Here is a 27,938-nt window from a genome sequence, read left to right on the forward strand (position 1 = left end):
CCAGGGGTAAATGTTTTTCAGCCCATACACTTAGCACATGGGCATTACAAGTATAGGAGGCCCGCTCCTTTCTAATGGGAACATTTTTTTTATGAGGTCCTCCTCCACGTCTCTTCCAAGGGGCATTGGAGTGCCTCCCAATCTTTGGCAGCCCTTGCCTTCATTGCATAGGCAAACACAATGGGAGACCCACTTTCTAATAATGGGAACATTGTTTTCAAGAGGCCCACTGACCTCCACGTCTCTTCCAAGGGGCATTGGAGTGCCTCCCAATTTTTGGCAGCACTTGCATTCACTGCATAGGCAAACACAATGGGATACCCACTTTCTAATAATGGGAACATTGTTTTCATGAGGCCCTCTAACCTCCACGTCTTTTCCAAGGGGCATTGGAGTGCCTCCAAATTTTTGGCAACCCTTGCATTCACTGCATAGGCAAACACAATGGGAGACCCACTTCCTAATAATGGAAACATTGTTTTAAGGAGGCCCTCTGACCTCCACGTCTCTTCCAAGGGGCATTGGAGTGCCTCCAAATTTTTGATAACCCTTGCATTCACTGCATAGGCAAACAGAATGGGAGACCCACTTCCTAATAATAGGAACATTGTTTTCAGGAGGCCCTCTGACCTCCACGTCTCTTCCAAGGGGCATTGGGGTGCATCCAAATTTTCAAAGTGGTATTGAGGTGAGTCCAAATTTTGGGCAGCCCTGCCACTCACTGCATATGCAATAACAGTATAGGAGACTCACTCTTTAGTAATGGGAACAATAAAACATAGCCAGCTAATGGTGCTCTAAGAATAGTGAGGGCCGACTACTGGCCCTTTAAGAATAGTAAAGGCCTCCTGCAGAGGCACTGTTCCAGCAATATTGATGCCTCTGTTTTTGGAGAATCAGAAGCATGGCTAAGACATGGTTAAACATTTTTCATGATTGGGCTGTAAATCTTCACGATTTTATGCTCTTTCTGAAAGACACGGCAAATAGGAAAGGAGGAGGACTATGTCTGTATGTGAGGAGTTATATAAAAGCAAGTGTGACAATTGGAATAGTGGGGGAATATTGTAAGGAAGTTCCATTCTATGAGTGATATTTACAAGCTCAGTCCAGTTTACTTATGTGTTGTCCACAGTAACTTCTCAGAAAATTGCTACCTTCTTGCAACTGTTCACGCCTGGCCTCTGCAAAGAGGGTAACACAAAACTTCAAGCTAATCTCCATTTTGCCTATATTTTTTATATTCCTGCAATTAATCGTTGCTTTGATGGAAGATACAAGACTGCATTTACTTTTCTGTTACATTGCTGCCATTAGCCATTGACCTGCTGGAAGATTCTAGACTGCATTCCTGTTAATAACTTTCTGGTGAAAGTTACCTATACTGCTACTGTTTCAATGTGTACCCACACACCAGACTCTGTTTTATCTGTGCTACCTGCTCTGCTTGTTTACTTTTCTACATACACTGCTGTCCAGATCTAAATGTTGCCTGTCAAGACCCACACTGATGCACTATTGCCTCCTGTCCATACTGCCCACCCAGACCTGTAGCTTAGAGAAATCAAGTCAGGAGGCCAGCCTATAATACATACAGTGTTGCTGTACTTTGCAAAAACACTTGACACTTTCGTGTCTGTAAATTTAGAAAGTAAGGTTTGTAATTGAACTGAAAACTGTGTGAGACTGCACCTAGAAAGTTGTGGTGGATGACTGATACTCTGAACAGTCTTCAGTCATGAGTAGTAAACTCAAAAGTTCAATGCTGGGCATACTATTATTTAACTTATTTCTTAAAGATACAATGAAATAAAAGGCGTGTCCACCTACAGGAAGGTAGACCTAAACTGTGTAAAGTACATAAAATAAAGTCAGCAAGTACTTGCCCTCCCTTGGTCCAGCACCAGCTTCCCGCTGCTGCTCCGACCCTGGTGTTTTGACTATAGCTGTGATGGCAAATCATAATCACTAGCCAGTCAATATGCTTTGTACTCGTACACTAAGGTTGACAGCATGTGATGCTAAGCTCAGTGAATGAGTTGCTGAGCTTAGTGACTGGCTGGCTAGAGCACTGACATCACAGCAACGGCATTACTTTAGCCAGTCGCTCAGCGCAGTGACTTGTCCACTGAGGTCAACAACACGTTGCTCAACCTCAATGCTTGAGCAGTGAGCTCTATAATTGGCTATAGTAGTGAAGCACGCTGTTGACATCACGTCACAGCTTTAATGAAAACACCGGGAACAGAGCTTCATCAGGGAGCCGGAGCAGGACCTATTATTATGTATTTTGCAGAGTTTGGGGCCCACTTTCCTCAAAGTCAACAATCAACATTTATTAGTGTTGTTTCTATTTTTGCAGATCACGCTAGTAGTATAGTAGTATAGTGCAGTCTATAGAATGTGTTCAGAAATTACAAGCTAGGAGAGTCACTTGTATAGAAGGATCTGGGTGTACTTGTTGATCACAAACTGAATAACAGCATGCAATGTCAATCAGCTGCTTCTAAGGCCTGCAGGATATTGTCACGTATTATAAGAGTCATGGACAGGTAAGTAATTCTATCACTTTATGAAACAGTAATTCAACCTTATCTGGAGTATGCAGTTCAATTCTGGGTAACAGTTCATAGAAAGGATGCCCTAGAGTTATACAAAGTACAAAGAAGAGCCACAAAGTTGATAAGGCACATGGAGGATCTTAGTTATAATGAGACATTAAAATAATTACATTTGTTTAATCTCGAGAAGAGACATCTAATGGAAGATTTATTTAACTTGTACAAGTACATCAATGGCCCCTTTAAAAAATATCTTCAAAAGCTGTGTCATGTAAAACTTCCTCAAAAGACAAGAGGGTACTCCTTCCATCTGGAGAAGAAAAAAATTAAATCTCCTGAGAAGACAAGCCTTCTTTACCATGAGAACTATTATTCTGTGGAATAGCCTATCTAAAAAGCTAATCACAGCGGGAACCTTCAATGATTTTAAAAAAAGTCTCAAATGCTTCTTTTTTTTAAGACAATTTTATAAATACCATATTTTTCGCTTTATAAGAAGTATTTTTTTCCCCCAGATTTGGGGGTAAAATATGGGTGCGTCTTATAATGCAAATATACTTTACCGGCTGCAGTGGAACGGGATTCCAGGGTCGCTGCTGGCGGCTTTGAGAAAGTCTGGATTCCCACTCTTACATGGTATACAATTCGGTTGACTCCAGGAAAATGACCACCATGGGCGGTGCATGTGTGGCGCCCCTGAGGGTTCGGTCGCCACAGAGGTACTGCATCTCAACCAGAGGTGTGGTATCTCACTCTCAGGTAAGGAAGGAGTACAGCTCAGGACCCTAACACCTGCATTCAGCACATACCCGCAGTGGGGGTAGGGCGAGATTGCTCCTAAGGGAGAGCACAGTCCTGGGTCCCTAGCTGTGGGAGGGGCTATGTAGTGGGTGTGGGTGGAGGAAGTAGCTTAGGGGAGCACATGAGAGGAAGTTATATATTGAGAAGCCATCTTGTTTAGAGAGATCAGAACAGTAAGCAGTGAGTGAGAACAGTCTACAGTGAGAGGAGTGGAGCAGGGCTCTGCAGGAGCTCTGCTCAGGTGGAGGGCCTGAGGAGGGGCCCAGGACTGAAGGAGAGAGGAGCAGGATGGGCTCCAGGAATGAGGAAGGGACCCCAGGGGTACGGGCAGTGCTGGAGGCCACCCGTACGCCCGAATCTACCAGGAGGTGGAGGGGTCAGGCCACACAAAGGGGACCGGTCCCTCAACTAGCAGAGTACTTTATGACTCAACTAGAAACCGGACACTGCAGTATTTCAAGTCCTGTAGCCAACAGCCCATATCAGTCTCACCAAGAACGTAGCTATAGAGGACCCAGGGGACAGAACAGACGTCGCCCGACAAGGCCCGCAGGTACCGGATTGGGACGCTTGGTATGAGGTGCAGGGAGACGGCCAGGGAAAGGACACAGAAGGGAGTCATGTTAAGTACTCCGGAGATATCTGAGGGTGAACTGAACCCCTCCCTGAGTAAGCGCAGCACGACGAGGGAAGTTACGCTGGTACCTGTAACTTGGACTGCAACAACCGTGAGTAAAGACCCTGAGGACTGCACCCCATTGTCTCTGTGATTATTGCTGCGCCATCAAACCCTGCACTACAACGCCCAGCATCACCTATACCGTCTACACTGCCCTGGAGCTAAGCTCTACCTGTGGAGAGCTGAACCAACCCTGCTGCACTAACACCCGCTCCAGAGGTTCTGCACAGTAGCGGCAGCTCTCCATAGCCGCATACCACAGGTGGCGTAACGAACTTTGTATATAAATCCCCTGTAAATATTCCCCTTTTGAATGACCGCCCTGGGTCACAGACCGGGTCACCGCCACTGTGACATATCCCCGAGTAACGACCGGCCCGGAACCGAGTACCCCACGGCCCAGGGGGGCGCGTCATCTTTGGCATCACAAACAGGATATGAGCCCACTCGTTATCACCGGGTATTGTGCGCCTAGAGCCTGTGTTTTCTACTGAATGTGGCGCCCGCCCCAGAAGAACGGGCGCCATTATGTGCGAGCCAAAAGACAACAAGAAGTTGCCTCCCATCGTGGGCCGGGTTCCAGAATGGCGCCAAAAGCGAGGCAACAGTGACCATGTATGTGGATGTGTCTATCAAGCTGGGGGGGCCGCCCCAAGGTGTGTCCGACAGCAAGTTGCCATGGAACTGTGTCACCCCAGGCCTGAATGCCACAAATATTAAAGGCTGTGTCTGAGAGCAGGAGGGAGGTTCTCTGGTCAGGGACAATTAGAATACAGCACCTCCTGTCCCAGGCCAGTAGGGGGAGCTGGCTGCCCCTATAAAAGCTGGTACTGGGGGCAGGGTTAGAGAGAACTGGATGACCTAGCTCAGGACTGAGACTAGTCCCAGAGAAGGAGGGACAGTTGAGCTGTAGCCAAGGAGTCCGTGAGGCAGTGGAGAAGCTGCGAGCCAGGGACAGAGGCGACGAGAGCCGGTCCTGGCTGAGAGAATCACCACCGGACATTGGGGTCCAAGGCTGTCAGGGTTGCAAGCCCTGCAGCAGATAACCAACCCGCAAGGGATTTCAGGTCCCTTGGCCTAAGAAGCCTGGAGGCTCCGCCACACAGAGGGACCAGTACAGCACGGAGAAGTAACAGGTACCTAAGGCCCGAGTCGCAAGCCATACAGTCTCTGAACTCTGATTATTGTGGCCTGCACTATCACCCCCAGCATTCACATACGCTGCCCTGAGGCTGCACTCTTCCCGTGGGGAGTTATCCTATCACTGTGCTGCACCCCAACATCAGCCTCAGCGGTCTGCCTTGCAGCGGCGGTCATCCCTGACCGCAATCCTCGGGTGGCGTAGTCGGACATTCATAACCCTACAAATAGACTGCCACAGCATTTGGTCTGACCACCCTGAGCCACGGGATCGGGTTGCCACTACTACCCCCATCATTGCACTGAAGCCCAGTTCCGGGTGCCCCACGTCCCAGGGGGCGAGTCAGAACCACCCCCGAAAGGAGAGAGGAGAGAAGAAACCTGGGAGACAGGGCGGAATCTCCAGGAGTCCAGACAAAGCGCACCTGGAGGGCAAGATGGAGAGTCAGGAGCCAGCTCCCATCCGTGGCCTGCAACCGACAACAAGGCCTCTTACCTTGGAGGAGGCCATGGCAGAGCTATCCCTGGAGGATACTGAATTCCTCCGGTTGGAAATCCAGGAGCTGGGCCGGAGAATGGAGAGAGCCCAGCAGGACGCCATCGCCGGCTGGAAAAAGGAGCTGCTGGAGAAGCTGATCCGGCAGCAGCCAGCGCTGCACTCCACCAGCAGCGCCCCAGCCCCGGAGGAACCTGAACGGAGCCAGGAGGCAGAGGACGGCACAAGTGCGATCGCGGGAGCAGGTAAGGAGAGACTCCCTGTCCCGGGCTCTGAGAGTGCTAGCCTGCTCCTGGGCTCCTCGGCGGAACCTCCGATTCCGGGCACCTGCTCCACCCACCTACCCCTGGGCCCCCTGGCGGAACCTCCAACCCCGGGCGCCTGCTCTGCTGATCTGGTCCCCGGTCTCCAGGCGGAATCTCCCGTCCCGGACATCTGCTTCTCTGACTGGCTCCCAGACCCCCTGGCCGAAACCCCGTACCTGGGCGCTTGCTCCGCCGATTTGCTCCTGGGCCCCTACCGGAGCCACCTGCCCCCGCACCCGAGCGGGTCTACGGAAACCCAGCCTATGACTGGTCCGCCCAATATGAGGACCAGCAAGGACCCCCACTAGCTCCTGCACCTGCACCCCCGGTTACCTGCCTAGGAGGAGAAGAGTTCTGGTGGGATAACCAGGAAGGGGACCTCATGGGGTTCCCGTGGGAGACGCAGGCCCAGGCACTCCGGAGGGAAGAGCACTGCAAGAGGGAGCTCCTGCAGCTGGAGCAGGAATGTCACGACCGACAGGTGCAGTGGGAACAGATGGAGGCCCAGTACATGGCGGCCAAAACCCGGGCCCGCTAAGCAAGAGCTGCCACCCCTAGTCCCCGTCTAGAGGGGATTGTAGTCAAGTTCGATCTGGACACGGGGTGGGGCTTTGTGAGGGAGCCGCACACCGACAGAGATGTGTTCGTGAACCAGTGGGATGTAGAACCCCACCTCCAACAGGGGCATCCCGGCCGAAACCTCTATCCAGGTGACTACATCACATTTACCCGTCACAAGGGCAAGCGCGCCTGGTATGCCCTTCAAGTGTACCAGGTGGCAAAGAATAGAGACCTGCCCCCGCAGCCCCAGGCTGAAGACCCGGCTGGGTCAGCCTGCAAAAATCAGGAATTTCCTCCCCGGAGGGAACCTCATTGCTAAACTCTTTGCTCTAAAAGCTGCTTGTATATACAGTAAGTGCGAGGGCTCTGGGCTTTCACAAAATGTCAGAAATGACGGTGGAGCCCCCGCACTGCCTAACACCTGCAACATCCCCTCCCACCTCTGAACACCCTCTTCACCCAGCCTGAGGCCCACAGCATCACCCCACTCCTGCCATGCCCAGCTTCCTGCAGCAGTCACCCTGGGACACCGCTCCACCGCACCCCCGATGCGATAAGACACACTGACTATAAGATGCACAACAGTTTTATTAAAAAAGGTTTTTCCCATTTTTCTTCCCAAAATTTGGGATGCATCTTATAATCCGGTGCATCTTATAATCCGCAAAATATAGTACTTATGTAATTATATGAGATTCCTGTTCTGAATGTTGATCCTGTTGATCAATGCTCAGGATCAGGAGAGACAAATTTGCTGTTTTAGAGTAGATGGGTTCATACATTTTGATTGTACCTATAGCTCTTCTCTTTATCCTTTCCCATCCCTCGGTTGAACGTTTGATGCACATGTCTTCTTTTTGCAACCGTATTAAATATGTAACTATGTAATTATGGAGATCCGATGTGGTTCAAAATCACAGACTCCACCAACTTGATTTTCTCACTTATATCTGTGATGTAGGAGAAGACCATTTGAAAAAACACAAATACTACAGACACTGGCATGAAATCATTGTTCAAACACTCCCATACCCACACCCTGAAAACGCATGCAACAAAATGTGCACTGGAGGTATTTTTGTAGGATATATACATTTTGATCTAATTTATCCTTAAATGTTTTTGAGAAGACATATGGGTATGTTCCCATAGGACATTTCCAATGTGGGCCTCCTACAATGGAAGTGCCACAGCAAAATTTGCTACAGTATTTACTGCGTTCCATTACCATTTCGAAAATAGTATGGTATTGCTGCACATTTCCCTTTTGCATTGCAAAGTGTTAAAAATGCACAGATATTTCCTGCATAAATTAACGTCATTTGGAATTTATATTTACTGTGTTAGTTTAAATTATGGATAATTTTTAAGTATGTGCATGAGATTTCTTAAAATCTCTTGCATAGTGCTGGTACTGTAAATCATTGTAGAAAATCTGGAAAATTTGTGCAAAAAATCTGCTGTATTTTTAATCAATGGGAACTTTAAAGAGACAGAATACAATGCCATAACTTACTGATATAGTACTTTTGGATTCTGGATCCAAGCCTACGATAGATGGACTTGTATTGGGAAACAGATAATGAAAGAGGGCATCACATGATAGATAAACTGAATAAACTGAATAAGCTGGATCTTATTCTCTTACCCTATAGATCCCATTTGGACATTACAAGATCTGGGAGAAGAACAGAATATGCCACATAAAAAGTGCTCAAAATAAAATTTATATCTGTACAATTCTTAAGGTCAGTAGACTGTAGTGATAAGATATGATATTAAGGCTTCAATTCATCAAAGTTTTTAAGCAAAAAAAAAAGCTTTGAAAAGTCGCAATATTTTTGCGCCATTCAGGTCTCACAAAATGTTGCAACTTTTGCATTTTCCCACCAGTTTCGCCAAGCTCCGGAAAAATAGATGGACCTGGAGCATAATGGATGCGCAACGGGTCGTAATGTTGTAATGCAGGTGCCGGAATGCAACGCACAGAGACACAAGGCGAGAACAGTCAGAGATGTTTGTAAACAGTTTTATACAACAGGTATACTGAAACAAGGGATTAGCAACAAGGGTAATGAACAGTGGTTTGAAATATCAGAAAAATATGAAATTTCTCAAAGTAAGGCGCAGTCTCTTAAAATAAGGCGCAGTCTCTTAAAGTAAGGCGATGCCCTCAAGCATGAGAGACACCACACAAGTTCTTTTACCGTGAATTTGGCCCTAGCGGGGGTCACCGGTTATTCCCGCTAGGCCGTGAGTCTCTTTCCGGATAAATTCAATTAAATCACGTTGTGCTACTTTAGCCCCAACCGTTCCCCTCCCAACCTGAGTACTTAAACCCAATTGTCCCCGGTACCGTGGGTGAGCAGTGGAAGTGACGGCCCTGCTCACGTATGCAGCTCCTCTCTGCTTGGTCGTTGGAGGCAGTCTCTCGAGCCTTGGATAGGGGGCTCCAGGCCTCGTCTGTTCTTTTACAAGCTTTCTTGCTCGTTCTACATTCCTCCCTCCTTTTTGCTCGCCAGTCCTCGGCCGAGTGGACTCCTCGCAGAATTGATGTCTCCTTCCAGGCAGTGCAAGCTCAGACAGGAGTTGGGCACACTCCTGCGTTTTCTGTTGGATTCGAGACCAGATAAACTCTTCCTGAGCATACCGGTTAGGAGGAATTCCGGCATTAGCCCGCTCAATTGTGCGGGGCTCTTCTTGCGGAGGAGACTCCGGGAGATCCGAGGAATCAACTACTGGGGATTGCAAATTATTTCCTGACTCATTCTGACTTCCACTCGGGAGTGGCACCTACGGTTCTGACGGGCCCAACTGCATTGTGGCCCACCCTTCTTCATCCCCCAAGGTTCCTGTATGTGGCACTTCAGCCAACACGTCTGAGGGCCCAGCCCCGTTACATTCTTCTGCTTCAGAGGAGCAAGGTCGCAACATATTACGGTGCAACACCCTGGATGTCACGGCGTCATCCCCTTCGGACCTAACCTCGTAGACGGGGTTGTCTGGGTGAACCTTCTTCACCACCCGATATGGTATTGCCTCCCAATGATGGTCCAGCTTACTCCCAAATTGTTTAGCCCTCACCAGCACTCGGTCTCCTGGCTGAAGCGATCCACTTGTGGTCGGGGGCCGAACTGCATGCTCTACTTCCTGAAACTTCTGAGCAGCCAGTCTTCTCACGGTATGGAGTCGACGCTGGTGTTCTCGAATCCAGGTACTTGGGCTACTGCCCGGACCGGGGTCTTCTGAGTCTAGCTCCAGTTCGGTGATTTCTCGGCCACTTCTTCCAAACAGCAACATGTAGGGGGTGTAGCCGGTGGTTGCATGAACTCGATTATTATACACCCACACCAGCTCGGACACGAATTCGGGCCACTTCATCTTTTTGTCCGCTTCCAGTGTTCGCAACATTTGCAACAGGGTTCGGTTAAAGCACTCGCATGCACCGTTCCCTTGCGGGTGGTAGGGCGGTGTCCGGGAACGGTCGATCCCATAGATGCGGTATAGCTCATCCATCACTCGTCCTTGGAAGCAGGCCCCCTGGTCAGAATGTATTAGTTTCGGGCACCCATAAATCCGGATGAAATCTTGACAGATGGCCTTGGCTGCGGCTTCTGCCGTCTGATCTTTAGTGGGCGTCACTACTGCAAACTTGGTGAAGTGATCAGTCATGACTAAACAGTGTCCATAACCGTTGTATGAAGTTCCTACCATCAAGTAGTCAATCATCAAGACTTCCAAGGGGGCAGAAATTCGGATGGTCTGAATGGGAGCTCTTTGCTCCAGGGGCTTGTTCAACTCACACTGGCGACAGGTTCGGCAGACCCCCTCGACTTCTTGTCGCAGTTGAGGCCAATACACCAGCCGTTGCAACCTCCGGAAGGTCTTTTCTACTCCGAAGTGAGCACCTCTTCTATGAGCTTCTTGGGCTAGCTGTGTTACTAGCGCTCCTGGAACTACCACTTGCCAGGTAACATCAAACTCTCGAGGCAGCTGGATTCTTCGGCAAAGCAAGCAGTCCTTCAGGAGGAGCCTCTCCCACTGGCCTAGGATTTGTAGGGTAGTTGGAAGTGAAGCGGCTCTGGTTTCCTGGTCGGGTCTCTGATTAAGGGCGACCCATTCTCTCAACTTTGCTAGCTCCGGGTCGGATTGCTGCAGATGTATCCATTCGTCTCTTGAACGGCCCAGAATCTGAGTGGGCCTCGGCTCCTCTCTGGTCTCTTGGGCGTCGACCACAGCAGCGGCGAATTGGCTGAAATCTGGGATCTCGTCGCCTTCGAGCTCCTCATCTCTGTCCTTCTTCGGCCCCGCCTGAGTGACCCGGGACAGGGCATCTGCATGTGTGTTCAGGGCCTTGGACCGATAGGCGATTTTATACTGGAATTTGGACATCCTTGCGACCCACCGCTGTTCTAACGTGCCCAGTTTGGCGTTCTCCAAGTGGGCCAAAGGGTTGTTATCTGTCTGCACTTGCACTTCTGACCCTGACAGGTACTCAGCAAATTTCTCGGTCATGGCCCACACCAGTGCCAGTAGCTCCAGCTTAAATGAACTGTAGTTGTCCGGATTCTTCTCCGTATCTCGGAGTGACCTGCTGGCATACGCGATCACTCGCTCTTTCCCTCCTTGTACTTGAGCCAGCACTGCTCCCAGCCCATGCAAGATTCCATCAGTGTACAACATGTAAGGCTGCGAAAAGTCAGCGTAGGCCAGAATCGGGGTATCTGCTAGCGCCATTTTCAATGCTCGAAATGCCTCTTCTTGTCGTGGGCCCCACTGAATGGGCTGCCGCTTGGCTCCCCCGGCTGTTCCTCTCAGCAGTTCATTGAGCGGGATCGCAATCTTAGCGAAGTCTTTAATGAATCTGCGGTAGTATCCAGCAAGCCCCAGGAATGCCCTTAGTTCCCTTAGATTGGCGGGCGTGGGCCACTTCTGCACGGCAGCTACTTTCTCCGCAGTGGGGTGCACCCCTGCACTGGACACAGTGTGCCCCAGATATTCAATTTCTCGTTTGAAGAGACGACACTTACGAGGCTTAATTTTCAGGCCGTGCCTTTGTAGTCGTTCTAACACTTGTTCCAATCGGCGGAGATGATCCTCAAATGTTGCAGAATAGATAAATATATCGTCCAGATATATTAAAGTGGCTTCAAAGTTGAGGTCCCCCAAGCATCTCTCCATCAGCCGTTGGAAGGTTCCTGGCGCATTTGTTAGTCCGAACGGCATTCGATTGAACTCAAACAGGCCCATAGGGAGAACAAAAGCTGTCTTCGGACGATCCTTCTCAGCTACTGGGACCTGCCAATAGCCACTGGCCAGGTCGAGGGAGGAGAAGAATTTGGCGCTCCCTAGTGCAGATAGAGACTCTTCGATTCGGGGGAGTGGATAGAAATCCCGTACTGTACAGGCATTCAGCTTTCGATAGTCTACGCAGAATCTCAGGGTACTGTCCTTCTTTCGGACCAGCACGATCGGAGCCGCCCAGGGGCTCTGGCTTTCACGGATCACACCGTTCCGCAACATGTGGGCCAACAGCTCTTTCACCTCCTGGTACATTTAAGGCGGGATCTGCCGATATCTCTCTCGGATGGGAGCAGTATTTCCGGTGGGTATTTTGTGCTGAATGTCCCGAGTGCACCCGAAATCATCTTCATGCTGTGCAAACACTCCCTGATATCGCTGAAGAAGATGTTCGATCTGCCTTACTTGTCCAGAAGAAAACTCAGTCAGGTTAGCTTCCATTTCTTCCAGGAGGTGGTGTCCAGCCAACGGTTCTCTTCCATGTTCCTGGCTATTGAGGGTCACCTCTAGGGTCCATTGTTTTCCTTCCACAGGTGCCAGCCCTATAGCGTCAGCTCTAGTAAGGGCCTCCAGCATTACGCACACTCGCGCCACCTCTTGTCGGGGCAACAACTGTAAACTGGTGCCACTTAAATTGTTGCAGCGCACGGGTACTCGACCGTGCCGCACGGTGGCCAGAGTTCGAGCAATCAGGAGTCCAGAGGGCGCTTCTTCTCCCTCCATTGGTTCAACTTGAATGTCCATGCCCTCTAAGGACACATGTGCCAGCACCGGCAAAGTGAGTACAGTCTGTCCCACCGGCAGTGTCATTGTGGCTTCGGGTTGTATCGATACCTTACCAAGGTACTGGGAGGTAATGGGCAACTTTTGAATCTGACTGACCCGCACGAGGTGCTGGAACACTCTCTTGTTAGCTGGGTCTCGAGTGGCGTGGGTCCAGTTGTTTTAGCTACAGCCCTCAGCCAGGAACTGTCCGACTTCTTTCAGCACATTCATGCCCAGGGTTACAATGGGCCCATCGCCTCCGGGCCCGGTGGTCAGTACGATCCCTTTTCGACCGAGGTCCTTTCCACATGCCCGCACGGACATCCATACTACTCCCGCTACTGGGATAGGTAGTTGATTAGCCGCCACCAGTTTGACAGTGGGTTCCCGGCAGGAACGAGCGACTTCAGGAAAGTGACTTTGGAAGTACGTCTCAGGCATAGTGGTCACTTCAGACCCGGTGTCCATCAAACAGCGGATCCGCTGCCCATTGAATTCAGCCCAGATAATGGGCCTCTCGGAGACAATGTCTTCAGAGCTCCCTCTTCTACTCTCTGAAGCTCGAGACCCCACGGTATGCTCCACAACCATGGGGCATTTTAGTTTAACGGCTGTCCCCTCCTCCTCCTTTCTCGGTTGGGACAGTCTTTGGAGATATGCCTCCTACCTCCGCAGGTCCAGCACTCCGGTCCTCGTTCTGCCGATAGGTCGGGTACATGTCGTGCTGGGGCCGGATAGGAACGACTTTCTCTTTCTGGTCTCCGTCCGCGTTGAGCAGTACGGTCTGTCGGCAAGGGGGCAGTAGGAGTCTTCCTAATAGAATTCAGCTCACCCCGAATGTCTCGAATTTCCTGACGTATTTCCCGTACCCAATCAGGCTGTTGGTAGGTGAATCCAGGAGCAATTGCCTCATGACTTCTAACTGTGGCTTTGAGAACAGGAACTTCTCTCTCCAGGACTCTAGCTTCAGCCCCTACCTCCAGGAAGCCCATATCAGGGCTCAATCGCAGCCGCTCCTTCAAGATCTGCCTCAGGGAAGGGTCTTTCAAGCCAGCAATCAGTTGGTCACGCAACACCTCATTCAATGGTCCGAGTCCTCGGTTCCCATCTCAAGTTTTCTTAGTGATATGGGCCGTCACTTCCTGTAATGCATTAACATACTGATTTACTGTCTCATTTTCCCCTTTGACCCGCTGAAACAACCGTAAGCGCAAGTGTCCCAAATCTGTAGTGTCACTGTGCATGTCCTCTAGAATTTTTATCACTTTATTCACTGTGTCACGGTCCCCAGGTGGGCGGTACATCACAGTCTGTCGGGCCTCTCCATCAAGGGTTAGGAGGGCCAGCTCCACCTGGGCTAGAGCGTCAAGGGGATACATACGTAGCATACTTCTCAGTCTTTCTGCCCAGTCCCAAAGTGACATGCCATCCCCTGTAAGCTTGGGAAGATGGCTAAGCATAGCCCCCAGGGGTATATGGCTCTGGCCGGACCCAGCCACAGACTGATCCGCCATCTCTGTGTCTGAATGTTGCATCCTGCCGACTACGCCAAATGTAATGCAGGTGCCGGAATGCAACGCACAGAGACACAAGGCGAGAACAGTCAGAGATGTTTGTAAACAGTTTTATACAACAGGTATACTGAAACAAGGGATTAGCAACAAGGGTAATGAACAGTGGTTTGAAATATCAGAAAAATATGAAATTTCTCAAAGTAAGGCGCAGTCTCTTAAAATAAGGCGCAGTCTCTTAAAGTAAGGCGATGCCCTCAAGCATGAGAGACACCACACAAGTTCTTTAACCGTGAATTTGGCCCTAGCGGGGGTCACCCGTTATTCCCGCTAGGCCGTGAGTCTCTTTCCGGATAAATTCAATTAAATCACATTGTGCTACTTTAGCCCCAACCGTTCCCCTCCCAACCTGAGTACTTAAACCCAATTGTCCCCGGTACCGTGGGTGAGCAGTGGAAGTGACGGCCCTGCTCACGTATGCAGCTCCTCTCTGCTTGGCCGTTGGAGGCAGTCTCTCGAGCCTTGGATAGGGGGGTCAAGGCCTCGTCTGTCAGCGGCCGACGTCGGGTTCCGCGAACTCACTCAGCACCGCGATCAGGTTCCTGGTATCCTCAGCAGGCACAGCACTCGGGTCACAACTGTGAGGGATCCGGAGCTCTTTTACCGGTGCCCGGCTGGAGCACCTCTCAGGCCTCTGGATTGGGCCTGTCACGCAGGGTATCTCAGGACGCAGGGAGCACGTCTGCTCCTCTCTGCTGCTTGGCGCCAAAGACCCCTCAGGTTTGGCGCGCTGGCCTCTTATCTCTCTGAACTCCTTCCTGGAAGTCACCTGATCGGGTCCAGCGTCTGAATCTGCCCTCCCTGCAACTTCCCTTGTATATTTTGGTTCCGCTTGACTGTCTCTGGCCAGTAGATGGCAGTCTCGCTCCATCCTTGAAACGTCACGTTGAAGTTCTTTTACAAGCTTTCTTGCTCGTTCTACAATGTTACGACTTTTCTAATTCATAGCAAGGTAGGCAATTCCTTGTGGCAGAAATCTTACTCCTGAGTAAGATTTGAGATGAGGAGCACCATGGTCCCTCATCAAGACCGGCGTGAAAATCATCAGTGTTGATGAGATGGGCCCTTTTTCTTCATATTTCGACAACATATTGGAATTCAGGGTAGATAATGACAGGAAAAGTATATCTAGTCATAGCTAAGGCAACCATGTTTTTTTATTTTGTTGGAATTTCCGACATCTGAAGATGCATATTGTATATTAAACTAATTGAAGATGCTCATGGTCATTATATCAAATCTAGTATAAGCAGTAGATCATTTATATTACATTTCTTCCTGTCAATATATAGCCCCCACCATGGATATATTAAAGCAGTGACAGAGAGACTTCTTGGCTATTAATGTACAAAACACTGGGTCATTAATTGTCACATGGCTAGCTGCTGTAATGCTTGGGGCTATTAGATTTATGGAGCAAGACTAGCTAGCTCATCATGCTTTTAACATCATCACTGTAGAAGTGGGCAGGCCCATGAGTGATGAATGTCACTACTTGTAATCCACCTCTACGCTTTAAACGCCACATACAGAGTACAAGAAGATATTGTAGGAGGCAAATACACTAACACTATGACAATGGTTATAAGATGTACATTATGTATAATTTGAGGGGTTTTCATAAAAATATTAAACTTTACGTATTACATAACCAAGTAGATCTGCTGTGATCCAATGTGAATCAAAAATAGTCTTGAGTAGTGTTGAGCCACCCCCGTAGTGTTCGAGTTCGGTTCGGTTCGTCGAACACCCGTGTGTTCGCCGAACTGTTCGTCGAACTGTTCGTCGAACACCTTCGAACACCGTTAAAACCAATGGCAGGCAAACAAAAACACATAGAAACACATAGAAAACACCTTCAAAGGTGTCCAAAAGCTGACAAACTGCTCAGAAGACACAACTAACACATGGAAAAGTGACAAGTACATATAGTCATGCGAAAAGAAAAGAGGTGGAGGAGTAAAAGGAGGGGGAGACACAGATATAGGCATGTCATGCCCTTCTAAAATCCAAAAAGTGAGAAGCCGAGACGGCCAGTCCGCTCCTGCCCGGCACACCTCCGTGTCGCCGGGTTTGTGCCAGAGCCGCGGTGAACCCTGACGGCCAGCCCCCCTCTCCCAATACTGGTGCCTGTCCGCTGGTGGGTCGAGAGAGCCCCCCTGTGGTGGAGGCAGCTCTAAGCTTTTTAATTTAAATTGTCCCTCTAATTTGAATGAATACACTTTAAATCCATTTACAAGGATCTATTGGAGGGCAAGTCTCATGCCAGCAGCCGAGTAATTCCAGCTCCAGTATCGTCCACTAAAGCTGCTGCAGTTAAAAAGCTTTTATAAGGATCGAGCTCGGCTGTCCACCGCAAGGCATCCTAGTGCCAGTCCCAGCCCCTATGCCTTGGGGTGCCTCCTGATGCTCTTCACTGAGTATCCCGTGGTCCCGAAGCATTTCCTTTGAAAAAATTAAGTGTCCAAACTACAGGTGGTGTAGCTTGCTTAACAGCCGGGATAATCCGCTGACTAGCAGACACTGCTACTAGGCACAAAGTATTTCCTGGGCTAGATGCAGTTAAAAATTTGTAAGTAGATACTCTCGTTGGATGCTGAGAAAGCATTCCATAGAGTCTCCTGGCACGCCATATATGATTCTCTTAAAAAGCTTGGGGTAGGGGTCTAGGGGACCCTTTTATAGCCAAAATCACGGCCCTGTATCACAATACGTCACCTAGGCTGAAGATAAATGGAACTGTAGCACCGAGGGCTCGGTTGCTACAGACGTATTGCACCTCACCCAGAGGTGTGATATCTCACTCTCAGATAAGGATGGAGTGTGGATCAGGACCCGACACCTGCATGCATTACACCACATTGCCGTGGGGCAGGGCGACCAATATGCCCCTGAGATGGGCACGACAGTCCCTGTCCCTGGCTGGAGTGGGGGGAGGGAACACTGAGGAAGGGGAACCCTGCAGTGCAGGAGCAGGGAGGAAGCAGTTCCTGGGTGCATTGAGAAGGGAGTATAAAAGGTGGGCACCATCTTAGTTCAGTGCAGAGAAGTCTGAGCAGAAGTGGCAGGGAGCAGGGGCTCTGCATGAGCTCTGCTCCGGAGGCGGGCCTAGTAACAGAGGCCCAGGCCTGCAAGAGGGAGAAGGAAGGAAGAGGAGCGGAGAAGGCTCCAGGAACGAGGAATGAAGGGATCCCAGGGGTGCGGAAGGGCGAGTCGCCACCGCACGCCCGAATCCACCTGCGTGGAGGGGTCAGGCCAAAGGGGGAGACCGGTCCCCGAACTAGTGGAGGCAGGAAACGACCCTCAGCTAGAAACCGGAGGCTCTGACATTTTATGTGGCGCAGCCCCTTGCTCCACCCGCTAGGAAGGCACCACATAGGGTCAGGGAAACTGGCGCCAAGTTTACCAAGAGGAGGCCCGAGGCAGCCGGACAGAAGTGTTGGTAAGAAAGGCCAGACAAAGGACACACAAAGGGGGTCCTGTGAAGCGCTCCAAAGTTATCTGGGAGTTGTCTGAGCCCCTCACCTGGTGAGCACAGTACGACGTGGGCAGCCGTTACCTGCAGACGTGGTCTGGATAATAAGAACTGTGAGTAAAGGCCCTGAACTGCATCACTGACTCCGTGTCGCTACTGCTGCTGCCCTGCACCATCACCCCCATCCTCCGCATACACTGCCCTGAGGCTATACTCCTCCCGTGGGGAGTTATGCTACGCTCTGCTGCACCCACAACACCAGCCTTAGCGGTCTGCCCTGTAGCGGCGGTTCACTCTGACCGCAATCCACGGGTGGCGTAGTCGGACATTTAAACATCAAAACCACATAAATAGTTCCGCCACTGGTTTGACCGCCCTGAGCCACGGAACCGGATCGCCGCCACGAAGACTACAACCACCAGCATCCACCAAAAAGGGTCCGGCTCCGGGTGTCCCAAGGCCCAGGGGGTGCGTCAGAACATTTTCATCACCTTTCACAATCACCAATGGGACAAGGCAGGGATGTCCTCTGTCCCCTCTCTTATACATCCTAGTGACGGAGCACCTGCTCTCATCAATTCGCCATAACCCCAATATTAGGTGGATTGAGGTGGGAGGCACCGAGTACAAGTGCTCTCTATTTGCTGATGATGTCCTAGTATATATCACTCAATCACATATATCCATCCCTGCTGTTATGGCTGAAATAGATCACTTTGTTACATGGTAAAATTTTAAAATCAATGCAGCGAAGTCTGAGGCCCTCGATGTCTCCCTCCCTAAATCCATATAGGATTCCATCCAGTCCAACTTTCCCTTTGCCTGGCCCTCACAGGGTATCAAATACTTAGGAATTCCTATTCATAGAGACCTCTCCCATCTATGTTATCTTAATTTTGGGCCCTTTATTGAACAATTCCATACAGACCACGGTTGGCAAGTTAGAACTGTAAGATTCACTACGTGAACCACTGGTGTTTTGTGGAAAAGCACATGTACACCGCGTTCCAAATTATTATGCAAAAAGTGTTTAGGAGTGATAAGGGAAGAATTTGTTTGTTTGTCAGTTAAACTCATTGATGGTGATGTGTGTCAGGGCTCTTTATATCACTGTAAGCAATTGCAGACACCTGTGCTAATTAGTTTGGCAGGTGTGTCCAATGAAAGGCAAGACTACTTAAGAAGGCTCTCTCACATTATTAAGCAGCCTACATTTTCTGCCAAAATGGGAAAGAAAAAGGATGTGTCGGCTGCTGAGAAGCAACAAATTGTGGAGTGTTTAGGTCAAGGCATGACTACAATCAACATTGTGCGATGATCAGGATGAAGTGTCTTGGCAATCAAGAAGTATGTAGCTGATTCACAGTACACACGTGTGCGTGCTGATAAGGGCAAATTGAGGACTCTTTCCTACAGGCAATTACGTCAGGTTGAAAGAGCAGCGGCAAAAAAGCCTTGTCATAGCAGCAGACAAGTTTTTGAAGCTGCTTGTGCCTCCAACGTCCCCCGAACAACAAGATGCAGGGTCCTTCAGAGGTTTGCAGCTGTGCATACGCCATCCTGTCGACCTCCTCTATCCACTTCACACAAGCAGAAACGGCTCCAGTGGGCCAAACATTACATGAAGACTGATTTCAAAACTGTTTTGTTCACGGATGAGTGCCGTGCAGCGCTCGATGGTCCAGATGAATGGAGTGGAGGATGGCTGGTTGATGGACACCCCACGCAAACACGGCTACAGCGCCAACAAGGAGGAGGTGGAGTAATGTTTTGGGCTGGAATCATGGGGAGAGAGATTGTCGGCCCCTTTAGGATCCCTGAAGGCGCTAAAGATGAACTCCATAATGTATGTGGATTTTCTCAAACAGCACTTCCTGCCATGGTTCAAGAAGAAGAACCGTGTATTTCACAGCAAGATCATTTTTCTGCATGATAATGCACCATCTCATGCTGCACATAAAACATCTGCATCTCTGGCTGATATGGGCATAAAAGGGGACAAACTTATGGTGTGACCCCCATGCTCCCCTGACCTCTACCCCATTCAGAACCTTTGGAGCATCATTAAAAGGAGTGTCTATGATGGCGGGAGGCAGTTCACATCTAAGCAACAGCTCTGGGAGGGTATTCTGTCCTCATGCAAAACAATTGAAGCAGAAACCATCCAAAACCTGACAAATTCAATGGACGAGAGAGTTCAGAAGCTCCTTTCGAACAAGGGGTCCTATGTGAAAATGTAACATCACCTAGAATAAAGTTTTGAGTTGAAAACTGTTTGATTTCAGTTTCTAACAACCTGCTAATGCTTATAATTTCAAAAATGACCATTTTTTTGGTCTTTATTAAAATGAAAAGGTTGATCGAAAAGTTTGGGGGATCTAAGAGTGTGGCAACCCAGTAGTCATGATTACTTCGAATTCTGACAATATGAGGGTCATGCTGCAGGTAGTGCAGCAAGAAGGCACTTATGTGTCTTGCGCATCTCGGAGCCCCAAAATTATTTTCCGGGCTAGATGCAGCTAAAAATTATTTTTAATTTTAAATCTGGTGAAGCTTATTATAGATGGCCTAATAGGATCAGTGCTGCACACTGCTACAAAGCCCAAATTATTTTCCAGTCAAGATACAGATAAACATGATTAGTAATTTGAAAGCTTAAAACGGTTGGTAGGGTGATTTTAACCAATCATCAAGCTTTTACTCTCCCCAGGATGACACAGGGGTAGAAAAGTCGTTTCGGATCCATGATTTGTTCATCTTTATGAACGTGAGTCTGTCTACATTATCAGTGGAGAGCCGCGTGCGCTTATCTGTCAGCACACCACCAGCAGCGCTGAACACACGTTCAGACAGAACGCTGGCTGCGGGGCATGACAAGATCTCCAAGGCGTAAGTGGCTAGCTCCGGCCATTTATCCAGATTGGAAGCCCAAAAAGAGCAAGGGTCCAGTGACACAGTCGTGGCTTCAATGTTTACTTGGAGATACTCCTGTACCATCGTCTCTAGGCGTTGACTATGTGTCAGACTTCTTGTCTCCTGTGGCCTTGCAAAGGATGGGCTAAAAAAGTGGTGAAATGATTCCGCAAAATTGATGTTACCAGCAGATACTGTGGTTCTGTTACGGTTTGAGTGCTGAACACTTGACGGTCCCACGGTTGCCAAGTTGGAACTGTGAGATTCACTACGTGCACCACTGGTATTTTGTGGAAAAGCACATGTAAGATTCTGCAACAGTCTCTGCTGATACTCCTGCATGCGTGCATCCCTTTCTATGGCAGGAATAATTTCTGCAAATTTACTTTTGTACCGGGGATCTAACAGTGTGGCAACCCAGTAGTCAGGATTATTTCTAATTCTCACAATTCGAGGGTCATGTTGCAGGTAGTGCAGCAAGAAGGCACTCATGTGTGTTGCGCATCCAGGAGCACCAAGTCCCTGTTGTGTTGGTGGCGAGGTAACAATCATGCTTCCTTCCTCTGTCCTCTCCCCCCAACCTCGCACAACAGAAATGTGATCAAGGTCTCCCTCATCTGATGAGTCTTCCATCAGTTCGTCCTCCACTTCTTCCTGGGCTCCTGCACCTTCCTCACTAGTTTGGCTGCTACCATGCGCCCTGGTAAAATCATCTCCCCCACCCTCACATGCCTGCCGCCTTGGTGCTGCCGACCGTCTGGACCTTGCAGATGTTAGCCCTTCCGCATACAACTCCTCCTCCTCTACTTCCTCCACCTCCTCTTGTGCCACCACCTGACTCCGAATTCTGTTTAACATGTGCTCCAGCATGTAAATCACCGGAATAGTCATGCTGATAATGGCATCGTCAGCACTAAACATCTTCGTCGCCATTTCAAAACTGTGCAGAAGGGTGCATAGGTCCCTGATCTGAGACCACTCCTCCAGCGTGATTTGCCCCACCTCTGAATCTCGTTGGCCCAGGCTATACGTCAGAACGTATTGCACCAGGGCTTGTCGGTGCTGCCACAGTCGCTGCAACATGTGCAGAGTTGAATTCCACCGGGTAGGCACATCGCATTTTAGCCGGTGAAGTGGCAGGCCCAACGACTTCTGTAGAGATGTAAGTCGCTGAGCTGCGGGATGCGAACGGCGGAAGTGAGCACACAGCGACCGTGCCCTCTGCAGAAGGCCATCTAGTCTGGGATAATGGGGTAAAAATTGCTGGACAACCAGGTTCAACACGTGAGCCATACAAGGCACGTGTGTGACATTGCCCCGGCGAAGGGCCGCACCCAGGTTTGCAGCATTGTCGCACACGGCCTTCCCTGGTTTCAGGTCCAGTGGAGACAACCATTCATGAAATTGGTTCTCCAGAGCTGACCACAACTCCTCAGCTGTGTGACTCACATTTCCCAGACATTTCAATGTAAAAACCGCCTGATGACGTTGAGCCCTACTGCCAGCATAGTAAGGAGGTGTGCAGGATCCCTTCTGTGCAGTTAGAAAGCTTGTGGCATGACCAGACAGGCTTTGGGTGCAGGTGGAAGACCGAGAGGAGGTTGAGGAGGCAGAAGCAGTGGAGGAACTTTGACATAAAGAGGATTGACGCACAACTCGTGGGGACGGCAAGACTTGGACAGCAGCCCCTTGTCCTGCTGTCACCACAGTTACCCAGTGCCCAGTCAGCGACATGTAACGCCCCTGTCCATGCCTACTCGTCCAAGTGTCTGTGGTGAAATGCACCCTGTCACACACAGAGTTTCTCAAAGAAGCGGTGATGTTGTGTGCGACATGCTGGTGGAGCGCAGGCACACCTTTCTTTGAGAAGTAGTGCCGACTGGGCATCTGGTACTGGGGCACTGCGACGGACATAAGGTCTCGAAAATCCTCTGTGTCCACCAGGCGGAAAGGCAGCATTTCTGTAGCCAAGAGCTTGCAGATGGTGAAATTCAACCTCTTAGCTTTCTCATGGCTAGGAGGAAATGGTCTTTTACTTGTCCACATCTGAGGGACCGAGGGCTGGCTATTGTGCTTAGACGGGGTTGATAAGGGTGTCCCCGGCAAACTGCCGGTCTGTGAGGAAGATACAGGCGGACATGTTAGGTTGCCTTGATCCAAAGGTGGTGCTATCGATGTCGGACAGCGCTCAAGACCAGCTGGTGTTACCACCTCCAAAGAAAATGATGACCTGCCAATCACGCTGGCTGTTGCGGGTAAAGAGGTGGCAGGTCTGCGCCCCAAAACAGGTGTGACTGCTGTCCCCCCAGTCACAGAGGATGAAGAGGCCGCGGATGCACAAGATATGGCAGACGGTGGTTGGCCCGGCCGGCTAGGCCGCATTGTAGCACACTGAGCTTCCCACTGCAACTTATGCTTCATGTCCATGTGCCGGTTCATGCATGAAGTACTCAAACTATGTATTTTTTGGCCTCTACTTAGCTTTTGCTGACAAATGTTACAGATAACACGAGTTGGGTCAACTTTATCGATCTGAAAAAATGCCCAGGCTATGCAAGGCTTAGCACCCATGCGACCTGAAGAGCCACCACGACTTGTGGTGAGAGGCAGAGTTGTGTTTGAGGATGCAGTTGTTGACGTGCTTCCAGTACTACGTCTCTGTCCAGGAAGGCGCAACCTGACCTCGTCGTCACTAGCATCTTCCTCCACCTCCTCTGCTGACCTCATCTCTTGGCTGACTGTGGGTTGACAGTAAGTGGGATCTCCGACCTCATCATCATCACCCTGTGCGTTATCACACCCGTCGTCCTCAGAGCCAACCTGTTCCTGCCCTGACAAAAAACTAAAGTTGTCGCTCCAATCAGGTATTTGAGTCTTATCATCGTCTTCCTCATTGTCTCCACCAACAGGAGTTACAGTTTGGGAATGAGGGTCTACATTATGGTCAGAACCTTCTGCGTCTGGTCCTGGATCCGACTCATAAAGATTCTGGTCACCAGTGCAGATCATTTCCTCGTCTGGATTCACAGAAGCGCTGGAGTCGACCTCTGATTCCCAGGCTATAGTATGAGTAAACAGCTCTGCAGACTCAACCATCTGTTCTACCTCATACTCAGACGGGCAGCTGGAGATTTGGGAGCTGTGAGGAAGCAAGTGCGATTTGGGTGACACCTTTGAGGACTGGAGTATTTGTGATGTTGAAGTTGATGTGGAGGAGAGCCCACTTAAAGGAGCACTTGATATCCGTTGAAGCACCTGCTGTTTTTGTGCCTCATCTGGAATTTGTAGCGATTGGCGTGGCCGTAAGAAAGGGATCTTATCACATTGTCCGCTAAAAGAAGTAGACATTTTAGTTTGGCTGGAAGATGGTCTTTCTTCTGCACCTACCCCACGGACACAACCTTTTTTCCCCTTCCCAACACGCCTATTCCCCTTTCCACCAGCAGCAGGCCTTTTTCCACTCATTTTGGTGGTTAACTAATTCACAACTCTGGAGTTGTTTGCACAAAAAAACAATGGATGGTAACCGAGCAGAGCTGAGTGGCCAAACTGTGGTATTAGTCCAAAACTATTGGCTGGGTTAGATGCAGAAAAAAATTATTTTTAATTTGCAACCTGATGGAGGTCAGTATAGATGGACTAATAGACCAAGTCCCACACACCGCTAGAAGCCCAAATATTTTTTCAGAGCTAGATGCAGAAATTTTTTTTATTCAATTTGCAACCTGATGGAGGTCAGTATAGATGGACTAATAGACCAAGTCCCACACACTGCTAGAAGCCCAAATATTTTTTCAGAGCTAGATGCAGAAAAAAAATATTTTTAATTTGCAACCTGATGGAGGTCAGTATAGATGGACTAATAGACCAAGTCCCACACACCGCTAGAAGCCCAAATATTTTTTCAGAGCTAGATGCAGAAAAAAATTATATTCAATTTGCAACCTGCTGGAGGTCAGTATAGAAGGACTAATAGAACAAGTCCCACACACTGCTAGAAGCCCAAATATTTTTTCAGAGCTAAATGAAGAAAAAAATTATTTTTAATTTGCAACCTGATGGAGGTCAGTATAGATGGACTAATAGACCAAGTCCCACACACTGCTAGAAGCCCAAATATTTTTTCAGAGCTAGATGCAGAAAAAAAATATTTTTAATTTGCAACCTGATGGAGGTCAGTATAGATGGACTAATAGACCAAGTCCCACACACCGCTAGAAGCCCAAATATTTTTTCAGAGCTAGATGCAGAAATTTTTTTTATTCAATTTGCAACCTGATGGAGGTCAGTATAGATGGACTAATAGACCAAGTCCCACACACTGCTAGAAGCCCAAATATTTTTTCAGAGCTAGATGCAGAAAAAAATTATTTTTAATTTGCAACCTGATGGAGGTCAGTATAGATGGACTAATAGACCAAGTCCCACACACTGCTAGAAGCCCAAATATTTTTTCAGAGCTAGATGCAGAAAAAAATTATTTTTAATTTGCAACCTGATGGAGGTCAGTATAGATGGACTAATAGAATGATGCTATGCCCAAAAGATTTTACTTCACTAGGTGCAGTAAAAAAATTGGTATTCTATACACAGGTGGTATATCTTGCAACACAGATAGGCTACTCCACTGACTAACACACTCTGCAATAGGCCAAAAAGGATTAGCTTTGCTAGATTCAGCCAAATGCTGTGAAAAAAACTTGCACAGCACTGGCACAGACCTGCCTGGCAAAAACTGATAGGAACTGATGTAACCTAGTCCTGAAAAGGACTCCAATTACAATTAGTCTTTACTCCCACAATCTATCTATTTAAGAGCACAGACCTGCTTGATAAAAGTCGTAGGAAATGCTGTAACCTAGTCCTTAAAAGGACTGCAATCACAACTATTCCCTACTCCCAAGCTATCTGTATATTTGTGCGAAAATTGGCTTGAAATTAACAAGGTATAGCGCACACAGCAACAGCGGTGCCATCTAACACGCAGCTGCAGCAGTGAGAAAATGGTGGCGACGGGGAAAATGGCTTGGTCTTATAGGGCAAGGACATGTGACATACACTGCCAATCACACATGCCCTTGCTTGTGTGAAAAAAAGCACTTCGCTCCGTGTGTGCGCTGCTGATAGGCTGACAGATTGCACCTCCCCACTGCAAATGCGGGAAAGAGAAAAAAAAATGGAGATCTTCATTGTTCCTGCAGAGATCCATCCCCTGCCCCTCCCCCCGCCCCGCTGTACACTCAAACTGCGTATTAACATTAATTTTCATCATTACTGAGAAAAAATCCAGTTATGATTTTGGTGCACGAACAGTTATCGAACATAACCTCGAACAGCCGAATTTTTCTCAAATTGTTCGTGTTCGCCGACCGGCTCGAACACCGCCCAAAACAGCTCGAATTTGAGATTGGCGAACAGTTCGAGTAGAACAACGCTCATCTCTAGTCTTGAGTAAGGTAATTAAAAATAACAAAAATAAAAATATATTTGAAAAGCTAAAATAAACTAAACCCCTTATCCTATAAATTAAAATAAACTAAACCAATATGAATATCATGAGTTCACATCTCTGCATCAGGCCTCCTGATGAGCCTAATGGTGAAACGCGTTGAGGCGGGTAAATGAAGACATTTTTCTGATAAGTACTGTACCCTTTCTATGCATGATATGATATCAAATGTATATTTCTATGCACTAGGGGACACATCTGGTCCTATATGCATATTAGCACAGTCTTTAAAGCACTTTAGGATACTTTAGGTCCTATAGAGCTATTGAGTAGCCTGGATGTTTAAATTAGGGTTTACTAGGGTGTCCAAGGGACAGCCGCCGGTGAATCGGTGCACCATTGTCGTATCTTAGGGTGCCAACCTCCGAGGCTAGGTAGCATCACTTTGAATAAGTACTGAGTGCTATGCACACGCCCGGGCTGAGTGGCGTGTGCGTGTGTATGTAGTGATTCCACTGTGCCATGAACCGGAGAGTGCCTGGAGGGGCGTAACTAAGTATCTGCCCGATCCGACCAAGGTTGCACGACGGCATAAGACGCCAGTGCACCAGGGAGGAACCGAGCAGAGGGACCAGGGTCTACTCCAGGTCAGACTCCGGACACGGCTGTTGACCCACACCGGGGAATAGAGGAACAGGCAGACTAGAGCGCAGGCTGAGTAGGGTCCAGTACAGACTGGGAGACAAATTCGAAACCGCAGACGCGGTGGACAGGGCAGAGCAAAACGAAACCGCAGACGCGGTGGACAAGGCTGAGCAAAGCGAAACCGCAGACGCGGTGGACAGGGCAAAGCAAAGCGAAGCCGCAGACGCGGTGGACAGAGCTGAGCAAAGTGAAACCGCAGACGCGGTGGACAGGGCAGAGCAAAGCGAAACCGCAGACGCGGTGGACAGGGCAGAGCAAAGCGAAACCACAGACGCGGTGGACAGGGCAGAGCAAAGCGAAACCGCAGACGCGGTGGACAGGGCAGAGCAAAGCGAAACCGCAGACGCGGTGGACAGGGCAGAGCAAAGCGAAACCTCAGACGCGGTGGACAGGGCAGAGCAAAGCGAAACCGCAGACGCGGTGGACAGGGCAGAGCAAAGCGAAAACGCAGACGCGGTGGACAGGGCAGAGCAAAGCGAAACCGCAGACGCGGTGGACAGGGCTGAGCAAAGCGAAACCGCAGACGCGGTGGACAGGGCTGAGCAAAGCAAAACCGCAGACGCGGTGGACAGGGCTGAGCAAAGCGAAACCGCAGACGCGGTGGACAGGGCTGAGCAAAGCGAAACCGCAGACGCGGTGCACAGGGCTGAGCAAAGCGAAACCGCAGACGCGGTGGACAGGGCTGAGCAAAGCGAAACCGCAGACGCGGTGGACAGGGCTGAGCAAAGCGAAACCGCAGACGCGGTGGACAAGGCTGAGCAAAGCGAAACCGCAGACGCGGTGGACAGGGCTGAGCAAAGCGAAACCGCAGACGCGGTGGACAGGGCTCTGTTCACACGGAACAGACTGGAAGGGAAAGGCAGAACCAGGTACACAGGATACTTGCAATGAAGTAGCGAGTGGACACTAAACTCACAAACGGGAGTACAGAGACAACGAGTAGGAGATAGGTACGGGATCAGATTCTGCAAGAAAAGGGAAGGTACGGACACAGAGAAAAACAGATAACAGGCTAGGAGAGTATACAGACAAGAGCAGGCAAGATACAGGAACGGGTCTAGGTATGCGGCCCCTAGAAGGCGGAAAGAACAGGCTAGGAGCGAGTTCACACTGGCCTGGAAATACAGCCTCCAGGATAGTCAGAAGACAACAGGCTAGAGAGCGTGTACAGATTGCAGGTTAGAGTACACAGGTAGGACACAGTACAGACACGGGA

This window comes from Phyllobates terribilis, unplaced genomic scaffold, assembly GCF_046119375.1.
Source record: "Phyllobates terribilis strain yellow unplaced genomic scaffold, ASM4611937v1 Scaffold_9__5_contigs__length_417890890, whole genome shotgun sequence".
Lineage (NCBI taxonomy): Eukaryota > Metazoa > Chordata > Amphibia > Anura > Dendrobatidae > Phyllobates > Phyllobates terribilis.